The 20689-nt window shown below is 32.7% G+C and overlaps 1 protein-coding gene across 1 annotated transcript in view; it reads left to right on the forward strand.

Annotated features, from left to right (window-relative positions):
• Nucleotides 1-20689, forward strand: part of LOC106457497 — a 73504-nt gene that overhangs the window by 51751 nt on the left and 1064 nt on the right. The gene's annotated exons all lie outside the window — the stretch shown is intronic.

The following is a 20689-nucleotide window of genomic DNA, read 5'->3' on the forward strand; positions in this document are numbered from 1 at the left end:
AGGGAAGTGTTTCTAACCTATTAATGACTGATGATATATTGACTGTGTTAGTTATATGAAGTGTATACAGTGAGAGTATGTTTGTAATAATATAAACTGCTCAAATTAATTAAGAAATAATCAGTGTTTTATATATTATAGCCATGACAAGGCACAACTATTGTCATTAAGTTATGTCAGTGTCGCCCCAAGTTCATTTTTTATAAGAAACAAGCTTCGGGTAGCTTGTCATATTATCTGACATGTACATTTTCCTTTAGAATTTTGAACAACAACAGTTTATCCAAAGACTGATAGTGAAACATGTCAGGACCCCCAAGTTAAACTTGTCCACGTTGTTATGATGTTGACGGCAAAAAATTGGCAAGAATCTAGTCAAACACAAGTTGTAGCACAATAGCCATAAATCTCAGAAAGTATGGTTAGCATGATGTGGACTCGTTTTTAAACCACCAGTGACAAATGAAGACTACTGTTTGACAATATGGGCTTGACACAACTGACATACCTCAGCTTCCCAATTGAATAAATAGTTCAGAGCAGCAATGGCGTATCAGCATACAAACAATTAAAAACAGGTTACAGCTAAGTGTTGCCACATGGTTAGCATGTTCGAATTGTGAATCCTATGGTTCATTGTTCATATCTCGTTACTACAAAAATAAAAAAGCGCTCTACACTTTGGAGCTGTGGGTACACTGTAAGGTTGATGGTCAAATCCAACTATTCGACCATACAAAACTATAACCCAAGAGTTAGCTGAATATACTATTTTACTAGTTGCCTGTTTAACTTTTTGAAAAGTTTCTAAAACAAATAAACGAAAGAAATATTCGTAAAGGGTGGCCTTTATACCAGAAGACCAATATCGCCACAAAACGGTCTTTCTTAAGTCATGTCAAAAAACGTGGATTGTTCAAACGACGTTTTGGGCAAATGTGTTGCCAGACATGAATCATGCTTCACATTGCATCCTAGTACGGACATGACAACAACAGAATAAAAACTAAAAACAAATCACACAACCCAGCAAAAGACACCTTTACTATCGACACCACCAACACAGAAAGCCACTACAAGTACAGTAAGAAGAACAAACACAACCACAAACAAGAGAAGAACACCAGCAACCAATAAACAAGCCCAGCAGACAAGGTACAAACACTAACAAAGAAGGAAACAGAGAGACAGCAACAGTAATTACAAACATAATCACCGAATTCCTTCAAGAATATAGTAAACTAAATAACACGGACATTATAACACTGATTATAAATTTTATCAAAAAACACCTACAACGTCCGATACCATATGTAATACACAAAATTCTAAGTAACATCAAACCACAATTAATATTCTTAATGTATTGCACATAAATATCCAAGGCGGTCTTGAACACATCAGCAGATATCATACTTATCACCGAAACAATGTCCTACAGCTATCGTTCATTCAAAATGACAGGAGACCAAGTATTGTTTGTTTGTTTGTAATTAAGCACAAAGCTAAACAATGGGCTATCTGTGCTCTGCCCACTGCGGGTATCGAAACCCGGATTCTAGCGTTGTAAGTCCGCAGACATACCGCTGTGCTACTGTACAAAGAATAGACAAACCAAACAAGGAATCCCCAGAACGGGGCATACTACCCTTATACCAAAAAACAGTTATCAATAAACACAATACATTTACCGTCAAAAAATGAAAATATTATTATAGATGTATTTCTAAGCAATAACCAAACGGTCACAACAATAGGTATATACTGTTCACCATACAACAAACCAGACACTACACTACTAAACATCATCATCTCCCACAACAACAAATATATTATTATAGGTGACCTCAATAGCAAAACCACAATTTTCAGTTGCAGAAACGCAAATGGAATACATCTACTATCATTTATGGAAGATTCAGATACCTATCAACTAAACATACATCACCAACACATTCCAGTAACACTAATCACTCAAGTGATATACTAGACCTGTATATGTCTTCACCAACATTAATAAGGTTCAGATACTTATCTATTAAATGACACAACACACACCAGTGATATACTAGACTTGTGTATGTGTTCACCAACATTAATAAGCAACTTTCTAACATTTAAAGTAGGAGAAGATTCAGAGAGCGACCATTTACCGATATGGAATGTTTTCGATATCTCACCACACCAAAATCAACTAAAACACACAGAAAATGTAACTAGAAAAAAAGCAAATTGGAAGAAATATGAGGAGATATTAATAGAGCTTTTCCAACATGAACCCATCACAACGGCCACTAGCAGTCTGGATATAGACAGGTAGTGTTCAGTAATCTCAGAGATCCTCATGAAAATAGCAGACAGATGTATACCAACAGTATCAGTCAACAATACTCAAACCAAGTAGCAACCAAACACTGACATAATGAACAAAATAAAGGAATAAATAAGAAACTTACAGGCCAAACAGGGATAGACTAACTGAATCCTAGACACAAACTTAGCTCTATTTTAAACGGGTTTTGTATGTAAACATATGATTATATGTGTGTGTGTGTATATGACTGCTAAGTGGAACTGTATTGTAAATACGGACTAATAGTGCGATCATACATAAGTGAAGCTAGTGAAAATATACGAGTTAATATTGCCCCATGAATTGGACATAGCACGAAAAGGGTATGTTAATTAAAACTGTGGGCAATTGACAAAATTTAACATACTGTGACTAATGGAACAACGTAACAAGGGTTACCTAGGATTCAGTAAGAGTGCAAACAAAATAACAATTCCTGAGGGAGAGGAAGAGGTCAACGCTGAACCTGACCTCCCTGGTCCAAACCACGGACCGAATCCCGACGAAGAAAGAAACAATATTCCTAAACGTTTGGTACTTCAAACTATATAATATAAATGACACCAATTGTTTGACTGCTAACTGACACCAGCTTTATATTTTTGAATAACTGTCTTCAAGTAATGTTGCCCATTCACGAATAAATTTTCTAATACAGTTTTCTACCAATCTATCAATTCTGGCCATTCGACAAAGGACGACCGCTGCAGTATGGTAGTCGACTCAGCAATTTAATGTATTCGGCACATATTGATCATTGCTTGGAACCAAGGAGCAGAACATAATATGTACCACTACTTTCTTAGTAGTACTTATGACATTCGTCCTTTAGTGAGTAAATAACTCATAACTTATTTACAGATAAATAAGTAAACATGTTTAAAAGTCTTTTTTTTTTTTTTAACATTGCGTTTTACTAGGTTTACGTAGCATCAGGTGGCAACCTGGGAATATAAACGACAAAAGAAACTAAAGGTAGGAAAGCAGAAATATAAGAGAGGAAAGAAGATAAAAGAAATAAACACTAGCATTGAGGGGAAGAATATTTTACTGAAAAAAAATCACATCTTCCGTAGAAAATGTTCGATCTTATGAGAAATTTACGATTATATTCAAAACTTTCAAGTTAACGACGCTAGGTTGACGTAGTGTTTAAATAAGAACAAAAACCGAGATTACGAAACATGTTCATTTGATTATCCGTGAATAAATAAATAAATAACCTCTTATTATTCCTCTACCCCGGTGGGACAGCGGTAAGTTTACGGATTTGAAACGGTAGAATCAGGGCTTCGATTTCCCGCAGTAAATACAGCAGATAGCTCATTGTGGCTTTGTTATAGAATAAACTATTCTTATTCTCAGCCATTTTGCGGTAAACTGCTAAGAAATCATATTTAAAATAACTTTTTTAGTCTTAAACGTGATTTATAATAAAACGTATTATTTCTTGAAACTATAACTGCATTATAAAGTGCAAACTGAGGTACCAGTTCTTTGTCGGGTTTATGAACTTAAAAAATGTGTGGGTGGATGCTACGATAAATAACACAAAAACCCTAATTTTCACACAATTTATTTATAACATAATGTATTATTACAGTATTCATTATTACCTCACTAAGAGTTTTGTATAAACATTAAGAACTCAGTAGGTACATACTTAAAGAATGATGTACACTGTGCAATGGTCAGGGTGACTTTGTAGGAAGAGGTAACGATCAAAATAGTGGGGGTAGGGGTGCTTTCTGTTACCCACTTTCAACACCCAGCTCTAATGTCCTTCCACAGTGTTTCGTATTATTAATTAATTGACAGTCGTTGGCCGCAGAAGTGTCTTACGGGCCGAAGTTGAAAAGTCACTGGTCAAAGTAGAAAGTGGGTAAAATTCACGAAACGGCTCTTCATATCAGCCTTATGGTGGCTGTTGGGGGGTAGAAACTACAGCTGAGTTTATGTAACACTGCAACAGTTGGGGCCATTTTTTCATTACATTCCTTCATAGAGAGTGCTAGTGCACTTTGAGATATATAAGACGTGTGTGTGTTCCCTCCCCTACATTGTATGTTGTTTTATAGAAAATTTTATAAAGTTTTGTTTTTCATGTAAGGACGTGATGCCATCTATGTATGTAGTTAACGTTAGTTTTGGTCATAGATAATAAATGCTCAATAACAGAAGTAATGGGTGGAGAAGATTGTGAACCCCACTGACATGCCCCTTGTTTCATCCCACAAAATTTGGTTGAGAATGGCCCAGCAACCTAGGAGTACTTAGATAACGGAAAAACCGACACACACACAGATTTCTATGCTTTATGTATATATAGATAAATTATATATATTCTGCTTTGTTATGGAAACAAACTATCGCTATACTAGCTAAACCATATTGGATACAGTGATTGAAAAACACTATAAAGATGTTGATATTTTTGCTAACTAAATGTTATAATGATAACAAACGCACGTTTACAGACAAAACTTAGAAGCAAAGAATAATAACTTCTTTGGCGAGAGCCTTAACGGTTAGGAAAAGTAGACATTTACCTAGAGCAACAAAGTGTAGGGACATCCAGAAAAGAAGCAGTAAAAGTGAAATGTAAAAAACATAATAATAGAAAGGAAGTAGAAATATAAGAGAGAATTAGAGAAATAAAGACTGACATTAAGAAGAAGAACTTCTAGAGAAATCTCTATTACTGATGATTTCGAGTTCAATTAAAGTCTGAATTTATCAATCACCAGAATTTTTAGTCTGATATCTTATTCGCCGTTTAACTTTATTTTGAGTTTTTGATGTGATACATATTTCAAAAGAAAGAGAAAACGTACTGTTAAACAAAGTCGTCACTTTCGACATGCAGGCCTGGCCTGGCATGGTGGTTAGGGCGCTCGACTCTCAACCTGAGGGTCGCGGGTTCGAATTCCTGCGACACCGAACATGCTTGCCCTTTCAGCCGTGGGGATGTTATAACGTGAAGGTCAATCCCACTATTCGTTGGTAAAAGAGTAGCTCAAGAGTTGGCGGTGAGTGATATTGACTAGCGTTCTTCCCTATAGTTTACCAATGCTAGATTAAGGACGGTTAGTGCAAATAACCATCATGTAGCTTTGCTCGAAACTAAAAACAAAACGACATGCGATAGTAAAATTACTTTCGTCAGCAGTTCCATCACATCCTTGATCTGATATATCAGCACATAAATGTCTTTACTCATTAATAACTTATGAAAAGTCACACCTTCTGTAGAAGTAGTGCAATCTGAATATGGATTTGCTTTGGCCTAGACAGATGGAGAGATATGAAGATTGGTAAAAATTTACAACCAGAGAATAAAAGTTAACGAAAACAAAGGAAATATGATTGTATCTGAGGGAGGGAATGAATCCATTTTGAAAGCAGTGCAACAGTTCAAAACAAGTTTAAAATATTTTTATATCATTCTTGCCAATTCTTGCCACTTTGTTCAATTAAAACATCACAATGATTTATTTCTTTTCCTGTACGATATATTAAAACTTAAATGTATTAAAAAAAGAGTTTAGATAATATCAGAAAACACTACATGGATCTTGACATTGTTCTTACAGATCAGCATTTTCAATCCAAAGATATTAATGCACTGGAACTCTGTAATGAACTCAACACATTATCAGTAATAATCTAAATAGGAGTGACCTCCTAGTTCATGAATAGAGTATCTAATACGAGAATGAAAAAAACCTTCTGTTCCAAAATGTAAACATTACTCTGAGATTTCTTCTGGTATTGCCAAAAACGGTTGCTACAGGAGAATGAAGTTTCTCAAAAGTAGAACTAACGAAACTTACTTGAGATCCACGATGACACAAGAGCATTAAGTTGATCATTCCATCATAATGACTGAGCATCAGAGCGCTGAATGACTAGAACTGAAAGAGATTATTCGAGATTTCGCATCATTGAAGGCTAAAAAAATTGCATTTTCAGTGAAACTTTTATAATATTTTGTTACTTTTTGTTTTATGTAAATGCATCACTTAGTTTCCTAAAAGTTTAATTTCTAATAAAAAATTCACATTATAAAAGTTTTTGTTTGTTTGAAGTTAATCACAAAAACCACACGATAGGCTATCTGTGCTCTGCCCAACACGGGTATAGAAAACCGGTTTCTAGCGTTGTAAATCCGCAGACGTACCGCTGTTGCATTGGTTTTTTTTAGAAGTTACATCAAATTCATTGGTTTGCACATAATAATAAATTTACTCGTACAATGTAAAATAATACACCTTATGTTTATCACCATGTCATTCAGTTAGCTTTAGTCTAAACAAACTCAGTAGCACATCTTCAAATACCTCTCTGCCTAAGTAACATAATCTCTAAGGTTGGCACCGTATTTAATGTAATTTAGAAAATTTGGTTTTGGTCTCAACCCTTTTAATGAGAATTGTTCTAACAAACGTAAGAATTTTATTTTATTTTTCTTTGAATTTGATTACATCTTGGTTTATTAGCTACACCTTTGTTGCTGGTCGGAACAGTATTCGTTTTTGAAGTTTTGCCATCTCCGACACTGGGTTGGAAATCTTTATCTCCAGTAAAATCTTTATGTTCAGGCGAACAACTAGCATCCATTAGGAAGATGATTTTTTTCATGATACTTATATAAAGGTTTATAGTTCTTTCTCGATCGTTATTCTTTTCTTTTTTTTATTTACTTCCTCGTGTTTTTCGAATGTTTGGTAAGTTGACGTATAGTCATCTTCAACTGCATTTAAGTTTCTTTTTCTTGTTACTGTCTTTATAATTTTAACCAAAGTCACGTAGTGAGGTTTCCACATTTCCTTTTAATAGACTATGGAGTTCTCTGACGAAAATATGACAATTCATTATTTAGAACTTTGAAAGCATGTGTTGCTAATTTTGCCTATCTATGTTTCCAATCGTTCCTGTTTTTGTTAGCTTTTACTAGTACTTTATTTTTATTTTATATGAGTATAAATGGGTTAAGATCACATTTGACACTTCAATTATTATGTTGTCGAAATTTAACTAAATATATCTAAGGAATAAATTGAAGCAATTAATCGTTTAAGTAAAAATAAATAAACACTTAATAGTTAAGCCAGACAGAGGAAATGGTATAGTTGTTTTAAATAGATATGATTATGTAATTAAAGTACTCTCAGTACTATTTGGTGAAGCTAAACAAGAAAGGGTCATCTACAAAAATATATGTTAAAATGAAAGAAAGATAATGTCGATAGTGATAAAGTATGCACAAAGATATTAGACAAATAGGTTATTACGGTGATATTTTGTACAGTTTACCAAAAATCCATAAAAACAACTGTTCAATTAAACCAGTAACTTCAAATAGGAACTGGCAGACTTTTTTAGTTATTTTCTTAAAACATTTGAAAGGAATGAGCATACAGTTAAGAATAGTTTTGAGATCGTTAAACAGTTGTAAGATTTAAGATTTGATGAACAAGTTTACTATGTGAGTTTAGACACTGAGTCCTCATACACTTATGGTCCTTTACAAGAGATAGTTCAGTAAGCATCAGATTTGGTTTTTCAAGATTATAGAAGGCTTTGAATAAATGAGGTTTATTGAACTTTAAAATTTTTGCACTATAAAATACCACTTTAAGTTTAATAATAGTATTTATGATCAAAAAGCTGGCGTTGCTATAGGATCAAAATTAGCATCTACTCATTTATAGCATCTACATATTTATTTTATGTTATCATGAAAACAATGGTTGAGAAATAGTTTAAACCTGTCAGACATCACTGGTGTGTTAATGATATCTTCATTGTTTTTAAAGAAAAATAATAAGGGAATTCCTTTTTTCAATATCTAAAAAATAAAATCCTTATAATAAATTTACAGATAAAGAAGAAAACAACTCGAAATTATCTTTCTCAGATCTAGATATTAATGTGTGTGTTGTTAAGTACAAACCTACACAACGGAGTATCTGTGCTGTCCAATCCACAGGCATCGAAGCTTAATTTTTAGTCTTATAAGCCTTCCGACTGTGGGGCTAGATATTAATAACTCTGGGTATCATTTTGAATTTGGAACGTATCACCATCAACGTATAAGGGACTGTATATTCATTTTGATAGTTTTATACCTCCTAAGTATAAGAGCAACTTCATAAATATCTTATTCTTTAGAACGTATTATATTCATAGTAACTATCATTATTTACACAAAGAAATGGAGAGTTTAAAAGTGCTTTGTTAATAAATGGTTATAATCATTCATTATTTGATAATATTTTAAAACGTTTTATTATACACACCTTGTATATGCCCAAACTGCCAGTCTTCCGTTTATGGGCAAAGACAGTCATATGCCGAGAAACGAAATAAAAAATATCTTGAAATCAAACTATCTACAAATTTCAGTGTGTATAACCTTAAAGCCAGTTTTTGAAAATTGAGAGCTTTTTAAAGATAAAGGGCAGAATCAATAAATTTCAACGCTAACCTTCCTACGTTACTTATCAATACTAGATGAGGATACCCGATAAGGAAGCAAGAACTGGATAAAGGACAATGTTAGCTAATGTTCCCCCTCTTCCTTTCGTTATTAAATCCCTAATGACCTCATTAGATACTGATTTCATACATTGCTTTGTGGAAGGTAGTAATTGACTCATTTAATTGATTAGCACTTCTATCTTTAGATTCAAAGCAAAAGTCTATAAAAAAGTGGAAATGTGTCGTATTTCAGGATATTTTTTCATTTCATTCTCGTGCAAAAATCATAAAACACATCATCCCATATATATATATATATCGTTGGAAAGTTTCCAGTTACCATTCAAAAAATTACGGTACTAGAGCCAGTTAACACGCACATACACATAAATGGATCATCTTTAAAGTAAAATGCTTGTTCTTGATCTGGACGAGATTATATGGAATCAACTATGCATCGTTCAAAACAGCGTATAAAAAGAGCATCTGAAGCCTAGTTTTGGTACTTTTTTAAACACCTACTTCACTTAGGTTAAGAATGTGATAGAACTGGTGAATACAACTTTACCATCGTATCTGGTTCCAACAACGAACAAGATATCAGAATAAAAGAAAGTATTTTTAAGAACAAATAGATAAATAAAACATTTTTTCAACAACTTTTAACATTTGCATAATGGTATAGTTTCTCTTTTTTTTACAATAAACAAATAGAATTCAATGATTGGAAATTACGGGTAGTACGTGTTTGGCTAAGAAACCGAAAATATATAAAATATGTGTTATGTGGAGAACTTCAAAATATAAGGTCGAAGAAATTAAAGAAACTCTAAAGCTAGTGAAGTGACTGACATAAATTTTTAGTTTAGTTAAGAAGTGAAAGATAAATCCCTAACATTTCAGAAATTCTGAATTTAAAAAATTAAAAGTATAAAAAGTTTGAATAAGTTTTTTTTTGATGTTAAAGTTTTAAACGCCTCAGATTTCGAATCCAAAATGGATAAATTAAGAGGAATGTGGAAAGAGACATATTCAGTTTACATTATTTTTGTCACAACTTTTAGTTTTATAAGTTTTCCTTTACTCATATATTTCTAAGTAATTTCAAACATCTGTCATCTATTAAGGTACTTTAATTGTTAAGGTTATGGTCTCGTTGCTGCAGTGTGTAATGGAAAGAAAAGATCAGTAAACTGTGAAGGGAAACACACCTAAGGTGAAATGTTTTAACTTTGGTGGGATTTTTGACGCAGCCTGTGGAAGATTTAAGGAAAACGTAATTGTTCAAGAAGTGCAGAATCTAAAAACCGAAAAAAAATCTTCTTTTAGAAAGGATGTGCCATTGATAAAACCGTTCAAATATCGGGAGTACAAGAATGATACAGAAATTACTTAAAGATGTGAACTTAGAAAATGAAGAATCGATCTACGGATACGATATTAATAAACGAAACTAATATTTTGTTTTATTAATTTGGTGATAAATTGTTCAGTTATAGTTAACACCTGGAAAAAATGATTGTTGGAGTTGCTGAGAAGTACTCGGAAAACTACCATTGCATAGAAGTAGTCTGTTGAGTGAAGTTGCAAGCCTACCTAACTAACCCAGTCAACTGTTGTCGTTTGTGAATGAAAAGGATGTCACTCTGTCCAAGGGAGAAGTCTCACTGTAATAATGAAAAGTTAGCTTTATTACTTGTAATTCTAGATATATTTATAAAAAAAATGACTCAAATGTTACTCCAGTTTTGAAATACCTGGTTTTGTTAGTCATCATAAGATGGGAAGGAAGAATCCTGGATTAGCTGTTCTATTTTTAAAATATTAGCTTTGAGAGTTCCAAGTTCAATCTTATCTAGAATGTATTACACTCTGATATATTTTTAACAGATGGGAGTGTTAAAATCACTATCTTTCGTATTCCTTTTGTACATTCAAGAAAAATTGGAAGAATGAACTTGATGATCAATACTTTTGGCGAAGTTATTTTTAATGAGCACAATGATCTATGCGTGACTAATCATGCAGATAGAAATGCTCTATGTAAAAATAAAATTAGCAAATATAACCAAACCTATTTTAATGGTAGAAGGATAAACTAGAATTGATGTTATTAAGAATGTTGTTTGTTTGGACGTAACGTCACAATCTTGTAATATAGAGGGAAAAGAAGAACTGGGAATGTTCTGAACTTTCCCTTAGGTACTGATTACTCATAACATAAATATACTGTGTACTAAAAAAAAAGAATAGTATCGTGACATGGAATTTTAGGAAAAGTTGATTGGGTGGAGTTGGACAAGGCGTGTAAGAAGAAATATATTCCTGTATAAATAGATTATAATGATTTACATGTATTTAATATCAGTGTACACGAAGCATCAATATGTTGAACTAACAAAACTATTTCCAAAAGAGAATCAGTGAAGTAAGAGGTAACAGTTTCCAGGTGGAATTCTGAATGTGATGTTGCAGTTACAAATAAATGGTGCATTTAAGAAAATATGCAAGCGTTTGAGTTTAAATGTACGGTGGAATGTTAAATAAAGAATGCAAGCGTTTGAGTTTAAGTATACGGTGGAATTTTACACAAAGGATACTTAAGCTCAAATAATATATGAAAAAATATCAGTCATATTTTGAAAATATTAGGATAAAACAATGGCTAAGTATGATGAGTAATTAAGAAAATAAATGGTGTTAATAAGAGATTTATTGTACTAAAGAAGGAAGTTTGATTACTGTTGTTAACCTAGAGAAAGTACTAGCAATTTAGAATCAAATAGACACATTCTCGAAGATGGAATAAATATAGGTTCCTTTGCTTCTTAAAAGTTAGATTTTTATACATTTAAAGATTGTAATAAGGTATTCAAAATACGGTATCTAAATGTTTGCTATATGATGGAATTTAGACTGTGTCAGTTAAACAGCTGCTCGATTTTATACTTCTAACTATTAAATATCTTTGTTCATTTATACTACATTAAGTTAAAGTCTTTGTGAACAGAATGTAAGTAGTTGGGACTTATATTAATCCTAGTTTCGAGGTAACGTTACCCACGAATATATTCAATATTCGCTTTGTATTATATCTGTATCCTCAAGTTGTGGTCCACATCCTACAACTGGTGGTATAAATATCTATACAAGTTATTATGAGCTGAAAGTTAATCTTCATTGGAAGATATGAAATATGAATGACAAACGACGCTGGTATAGACTCAATACCCTCTGTTTTAATTAGGTGTACAGGTCTCTTGCTTTTCTCTTAGTTTCAGCAACCGTAGAAATTAACCTCGTGAGTTTTATAGTGTCTAATTTTCATGGTAGGTGAGGTATATTCACCAGTTTCAGTCAAAGATTTGTAGGCCTTTTTTACACTGCATCATTTCTGAGAATATTTGACCTTTTTTAATGTCATGGATTCGTACACTAATTCCTCAACAAACTAGATCAATCATAACTTATATCAAAGTGCAGAAAATACATGAAACACATATACACCGTAAAATTATAGGCATTATCATTTCCACGATAGCACACTATTATACTATTTACCTAAATAACATAACTTAACTACAATAAAAGAAAGTTTTTGTAAATTTAAGATATTTTCGTGACATCGTCTCTGAACATGCCCTATAACAAGATTTTTCATGTATTTTTGTTTTAGGTAGTGGTGCTGGTCTTTTCCAGGTAGCACCGGGTACTAGCTACATTCATGTGGCATCACAGTAATAGGAATCTAGGCCACTAGTAGAGGTCAAAGGATTCTCAAAGAATGAACTTCTGCGAACTGAAGGTGTTCAGGTTATCAGGTTCCTTGTTTTGTGATAGACCAACTCATATAAAATGATGTGAATGATGTTCATTAATCTGCATCACTTAATCATTTCAGGTAAAATTTGATCAACTAAATGATTATATTATCTGATTTAAGTATGTGTGTGTCACACCGCACAAACGTAAATCACATATTTGAACTTGAAATATTTACTGTTATCGTTTTGGGACCCGAAATGTTTTAAAAATACAATAGCCAATAGCGTATGAAATTTATAATCCTATACAAACATAGTTGCATGTAAATCTTTTAAAAGTTAGTTAGTTTGTTTGTAGTTAAGCATAAACCACATAATGGGCTATTTTTGTTGTGTCTACCACAGGTATCGAAAGTTGGTTTCTAGCATTATAAGTCTATAGACTTACAACTGTGCCACTGGAGAACAAAAGGTAATTTGGAGAAGCTTCATGATGATTCTTAAACAGAAAATCAGTAAATTCCTATTCATTTGTATAATTGTATCTTTACACAAAATAAAACCTATTTGTTATAATTGAAACAAAAACATGTTGTTTAGTAGGCAACATTGTTATAAGAGTTTTATTAATATGTAATTTGTCTAATCATAATTTAGATCCAATTGAAAACAAAGCGTTGGTACAAAGTTTGAAATTTAGTATACCACCTGCTAAGCTAAGTTTGAAAAGTACTTGTTACCTTTTGAATGTTCACTTAAGTTTGTAAGCAACAGATTCAGAGTGGTTCTAATGAATCGGATAATAGTGTTAGAGACCTGATTAGTGGTATAGGTTTATCCTTTTTAAACGACTATAATTATAATCATAAACATTCTAATATTAATGAAGAGGATTTGGATGCTGTTAGAATACTAATTAAAAATGAAAACACCGTGTTAATGCAACCTTAAAGAATGAAATTATGTTGTGATTTCAAATAAATCTGATTATCTTTTAAAAACAGAAACTATTTTAATGATAGTAATAAGTTAATAAAAACTTAAATATGATCCTACTAAAACAATATAAAATAAATTGTAAAGTTATTTTATTGAAATTAAAAATATAATTTGTTGACAAAAGAAGAATAGAATATTCTAAGCTAAGAGCTCTTGGATGTCTATATGTCTGGACGTATTATATGATAGTCAAAAAATTGATATAGGTTGTCCACTTAGACACATTGTGTCAATTATAAGTAATATTCACGAATTAGCAGGTTTCTCAGTGGTATTTTTGGATCAGGTTACTCATAACGAGCATACCATAAGAGAGTGTAGAATCTTAAATTTGATAGAATTGTATATTGTGCTAATTGAACATTGAATCTTTGTATATGGACATTCTTTTGAAGTAGACATTACAATTGGCAAGAAACTTAACTTATGAAAATTACATGATGAGATTTCCCTAACAAGTTTTTTACCATATCTGCCAAAAGGTATCTCGTTCTCTTTTTCATGCCAACATCTATGACCACATTGATGGAGTTACAATGGGCTTCATATTGGCTCCATTGTTAGTTAATCTATTTTTGTGTTACTGTGAAAAACGAAGGTTGAATGAAAGTCCTAAAAGTTTCAAACCTATATACTATCGAAAGTATGTGATGACACTTTTGTCATCTTTAAAGATTGGAAGATGTAAATGAGTTCTGTGAATATCTGAACAGTAGACACAGTAATATAACATTCAAAGTAAAACATAAAAGATCAACAGCTTGCCTTCTTGGATGTTTTAGCCCATAACAACAAGAGAGTATTGGACTGTAAAGTTCTTCATAAAAAAAACAACTTTCACAGGACTATTTTGATTTTGCTACTTTTATGCCAGATAAGTACAAAGATAATATTGTTAAAATATTTTTCCATCGAGCTTATAAAATTTCAAATACTTATAAATGTTTTCATAAGGAAGTGGAGAATATACGATTTTTCTTGAAAAAGAGCAACTTTCCTATTTATGAAATAGACAAGGTCATAAGCATGTATTTAGGAGCCCAGATAGTGCAATAACAGATCATAAATTGCCAAAAATTATCAATGTCAATGGCAATTTCACCAGGTGGGTCAGGGATAGGTTTTCAGATTAACAACGCTAGACAGAGTACTGATAACCTATTGTGCAATTTTGCACCAAGCAAACAACAATGACAATGTCAACAGTACCTCCATTCACTGGAAAACATGATTTTTAGTTAGAAAACAATTACATAGTCTATTTCTTAGTATACTCGCAAATATTTGTCAAAGTTATTTTCAAATCTGAAAGTATATTGATTTTCTTTCTTAAATTCAAAGATACGATTTTTGCACATAAAACATCTAACATTGTTTATAAACCTACTTGTCCTAGGTGAATAAGATCTACCACTAAATGGCAACTGCCTCGCGTGAGGGAACACATAAATATACTCAGTGACAACAAATCATGTATAAAAGAACAAGTCATGCATATTTCCAACCTAGGAGAAAGAATAACCATTAAGATTATAGCAAAGTAACAATGGAAGCTGTCTTTGTATAAAAAACTTTAACAATTAAGCAGGTAAAACTCCAAACTAATGAAGTTGAATGGTCTATGAAACTACTATTAAAATTCTTATGTGTCCATTCAAAGTTTATTAAGTTTGGTCTTGTTGACGCTGATGATTTTCCAGACATATTCATCAAAGAAAGCAAATGAGTGATTTTTTGTAAAAATTATGAAACAAAAGAGTACTCAGTAGTGTATCAACTATTGTAGATAACAACACACCTGCATTATAACATCACATGATGAACCAGACATCATATTTGCTTCCAAAATCAATTAAAAGATTTTGAATGTAAAGTTATGTGAGTTCTGCAGGTGTTTTTCTAACCTGATAAGTGTTTCTAGAGATGTGTTTGAAGCAATTGGATGTTTTTGAGGGAATTTTACAATTGCTTCAGTCCTTTATGTTCAAGAAAGAAACTAAAGAAATTTAAGTTTCTGAGTGTGGTGCATGTATGTGAAGAAATGACATAAGTAAAGGACGCCTGTATTACACAATTGGGTCAAAAACTAGGTTAAGCACAGTTAGCTGGTTAGTTAGTATTGAGAATCACAAGTTAGTAGCACAGTAAAGGCTACTAAAAAGTTTATTATAGCATCTCAAATTGGTGCTTTGATGTGAGATATGTTACTCCAGATCAATGTAGTAGTACAAGTAAAAAGTCAATCTGAGCACTCACCATCAAAGTAACCTATTACTTGAGAATTTCTGTTTTTGTTTTGGAAATGCCCAATAAATTGCAGAAATTAGCCAATAAAGTATCAGGACTACTCACGGATCATCAGAAAAACTATTTGGAAAATCAAAAGGATACAAAGAAAATACAGTATGAAACTCGTGTCTGGACCTAAAAATCAAAAATATCCAGGAAGAAGAAGACCTCCAGAGAAAAGAAGTGAAAAAGTGAATCGAGTCAACCCGAATAAAAAGAGATATACTAGTTTGCCCTTGTTGTAAGTATAGAATTACTATCTCTCCTGTTCTATTAATGTAGTTTACTAAAAGAAGTTAATGCTTATAATAGAGAGTATTATTCTATATGTGTTGGTTAATAGTGTTTAACTGAAAAGTGAAGTTGGAAATGTTAAAAAACGAATGGTTTAGTAAATTTGTAACTGTTCATATTAAAAGTGTATATTATGTGGATAGATCAAATAAATGTTGATATATTTGGAATCCTTTTTATTTATTCTAACTGCAAATTATCTCGAGTTAGCGACTTATGAGCTACACTCGCCACTGCAATCCTCAACTAAATAAATTTTATGTAATCGCCAGTACAGTCAAAATTCCAAAGACTAACCCTAAGGATACTGCCAATTACAACTGGCGCAGTCGATAGGATTTTTGAAGTAGCTAATGACAGGTTGGTTAAAGAAAAGAAAGGAGTAAAAGAAAGAAAATCAGCCAAAAGTACTGTAAGTAGTGTAAGCTACAAATAAGTAGTAAGTAATTAAATATAGCTACTGCTGGTGTACACACAATAACAGAAGAGGGTGGTGCATGCCCTAGAGTCAGTAGAAGGGCTGACACTAGCTATGAAGCTGTGGCAGAACAACCCACATAAGTAGGTCCACAAGACACTATACATTTAACAAGTGCCATGCCATTATATCATGGTAGACTTGATGAGGATGTCGAGGGCTTTATTGATACCTTAAATGAAGCTGCCAGAAGATCAGGCTGAACTGATGACCTGAAGGCAGACATATTAAGATTAAGAACAGCAGGAGAAGTAACATGCTATATTAGGGCTTATAATGAACTGCATGAAACCACAGATTTTCAGTATCTAGTATTTAGGTTAGTAGAGGAGTATAGGAGGTGAGAAACAACAAATGTAATCTTAAAAGAAATATGTAATCTAACTCAGCAATGAGAGAAATCTGTATGTGTCTTTGGACATAAGTTGCAGGAGTTAAGAAATAGATTGTGTAGGGCTTATACACACAAAAACAAGTTGATGATACAAGATACTTTAAAATTTGAATATGAGAAAGGTTTGTACAGTAATACAGCTAGATGTCAGATAAATGAAGGAAAGACCCTTCAAGCAACTTTGCTTGATCTGATTAAAGTAGCTACTCGAGAGGAGCTACGAGAGAAACATGTATATAAGCCTAAACATTCTGCTGTAAATGTAGTAAATAGACTTAATAAAGCAGGCTGGCAAAATAAGCAAAGTATGCCCAATGGCTTCCAGTGTTTTAACTGTGGCAGAGTTGGTCACATGGCAAAAACTATTTTTAGAAACAGAAAAGAAATGAACAAGTAGCTTGTTTTAATTGTGGTATTAAGGGTTACGTATCCCATGATTGCCAACATCAACAGAAAGCAGAAAACAAAAAGCCCAAAAGGCTGGAGCTTACAGAGGAAAGTTCCCAAAAAAATAACAGTAGCCCTATGTTCATTGTAGAGTCAAAAAACGTAATCCCCACCAGGAGTACAGAGCAAAAGTAAAGGTAGTTCTTGCAGTTTGAGAGACGAGATTGAGTGTCCATAGTGTTAATGAAGTATCGCCAATAGTTGTAGTGGAAATAGAAGGTATAATATGTCAGTTATTGGTTAACACAGGCACTCGATTATCACTATTAAGTTCAGAACTAGTAGATAAAAATCCAACATTGTTAGATAATGTTTGGAAAGATGTTTCCAGAAGTAATTTAACTTCTATGAAAGTAAGAAGGTTAGAGTTAGAACAATCATTTTACATCTGAAAGTAGATAAATCTAGAAACAAATGGTATCATAGGGCAAGATTTCTTAATGGCTAATGACAATTAAATATCTCTTACTTTGGTAAGATATGCATAGAAACAAAGATCTTAAGTTGTGAAGGACTTGAATCCTCAGACTTATGTGCAACTGTTGAGACACATGATACCTTCCTGCTGGCTAAAGTTAATAGTCAGATGCCTAATGCTAGCATTAGCAAGGCTAAGTTTCAGCAGTCAAAACATGAAAGCACTGTTCCCCTAGAGTGTAGCAATACATGACAAAGTTGGAGAAGTAAGAATAAGAAGTGTTTTAAAAGAAAGCCAGGGAATAAGAGTATTCAGAAATACTCTGAACCCAGCAGAAGTGACAATGGTAATCGTAATAATAAGGTGAGTGATAGTAAGATAAGGCAGAGTAAGTTAGTAAATAATACTTTAAAACAGGGAAATAGTAATCCAAACCCTTCAGATGACTCTACACTTATGCCTAACATAAGCAACAGGGCATCCCAACAGGAGTGTTTGAAAGAAAGAGTACCTGTAAGATTAGTTAAAGTAATTGAAGTACCTGCAAGAAAATAATTTATTGTTGAAGCTAAAGTAAATGACTTTAAGTATAATGAAGAAGTATTAGTTGAACCTATTGAGATAGAAGAAACAGGAGTTTATATAGCTGCTTGTAGTAGTAATGTGTCTGAGAGAGACACAATACCTATAAATGTGTTAAATGTGAGTGAAGAAAAAGTAATACCACCTAAGCATATAGTAGTAGGTAAGGCTAGTAGTAGAGAACAGCTAGCTGCGGTAGGACAGCATAATGTTAATAATGCTAAGAAACAGGTACAACAAAGTAGGATAGAGTGGGATTCTATCGTAGGAAGTGTAGAAAAGAAACATAAAGAGGGTTTCATAAAATTGTTAGAAGAAAATTGAGATATATTTGTAGGAAAAAATTACCCTAATGGTTGTACAAATAAAGTTAAACACAAGATAGTGTTGAATGATACTAAGCCTATAGCACAGAAACCTTGTAGAGTGCCAGAAAACACAGGGTAGAATTAAAGGAATGCATAAAAGAGATGCTTGAACAAGGAGTAATAGAAGACAATGATAGTCCATATACATTTCCAGTTGTATTAGTTCCTAAGAAGGACGGAAAATTAAGGTTCTGTGTGAATTTTTGGAAAGTGAACAGAGTAACAGCCAAAGACATCTACCCATTACCTAATATCCAATAAACCTTAGAGAGGATAGGTGAGAGTAAGTACTTTTCAGCTATGGATTTACAAAGTGGATATTGACAGGTAGAGATAGAAGAAGAAGATAAAGTTAAAACTGCTTTTGTATTACCTTAAGGTAAATATTAGTTTAAAGAATGCATTTTGGCTTATGCAATGTCCCTTAAACATTCCAGAGGTTAATGGATGTTGTATTATCAGGCTTGCAAGATTCAGAATGTTTCTGTTATTTTGACGATGTTATAGTGTTCACAGAAAGTTTTGAAGAACACTTAGATAGGTTAAGGCATATGTTTGATATATTACAGAAAGCAAATTTATAGCTTAAACCAAGTAAAAGTCAATTTCTGAAAAAAGAAGTAGAATGATTAGGTCATTTGGTGATCGCAGATGGTGTAAAGTCTGATCCTAAAAAGTTAAAGGTTTGTAGGAACTATCCAATGCCTAAAATAATAATAGATGTTCATGAATTTTATAGATGGTTTATACCACATTTTGCATTATTAGAAAACCTTTAACTGAATTAACTAAGAAGGAAATGAAATTTCAGTGAACAGATAAAAGAGAGGAAGCATTTGAGAAACTAAGAGAAGCTTTATTAAATGTACCAATTTTTACCAATTCTAAGTTATCCAGATTTCAGTAAAGAGTTTATCTTAAGCACAGATGCTTCAGGTTTCGCTATAGGTGCAGTATTATCCCAGTTAGACGAAAATGGAAAAGAACACCCTATAGCATATTAGAGTAGACAGTTAGGAAAAGCTGAAATAAATTATTCAGTTACAGAACAGGAATGCTTAGCTGTAGTGCATGGAATTAAAATTTTAGATTGTTATCTGTATGGTAGGAAGTTCACTATCATCACAAATCATGCACCATTACCATGGTTAATGACATTAAAAGATCCCTCCTCTAGGTTAGAGAAGGTGGTCGTTATTACTACATGATTATGATTTTGAAATAGTACACAGACCAGGTAGAAAGCATTCTAATGTTGATGCTCTGAGTAGAATTAGAGTAGGAAATGCAGAAACTGAAGAAAAACAGACAATTAATAAAGTAAGAGAAGTAAAAACTGAAAATAAAGATAAGTTAGAAGTAATTTAGGATTTAGATCATATGATTAGTGAGCAAAAGAACGATCTAGTATTAAATGCCTTTCGAAACAAATGATTACAAAGAGAAGATACAGAGTACACGTTAAATTCAAATATCTTGTGCAAAAGGATTAAGGATAACAGGTCATTACAAATAGTAATAACTTAAAAATTAAAGTTATGAAAACATATCACGACACGCCATTCGCGGAACATTTAGTTTTTGCTAAGACATACAGCAGGATAAGTAAGATATTCTTTTGGCTAAACATGAAGAAATATATTAAAGACTATTGTGAGTTGTACATAGAACGTCAAAAGCGAAAAACGAGCCCATTTTTTAAGAATGCTTCTTTACAGGGAATGCCAAGTCTAACAACACCCTTTCAGCTAGTGGCTATGGACATATTAGGCCCATTGCCTACGTCTTACGCAGGAAACACGTATGTGTTAGTAGTTGCG

The sequence above is a fragment of the Limulus polyphemus genome, unplaced genomic scaffold (assembly GCF_000517525.1).
Source record: "Limulus polyphemus unplaced genomic scaffold, Limulus_polyphemus-2.1.2 Scaffold17, whole genome shotgun sequence".
Classification (NCBI taxonomy): Eukaryota; Metazoa; Arthropoda; class Merostomata; order Xiphosura; family Limulidae; genus Limulus; species Limulus polyphemus.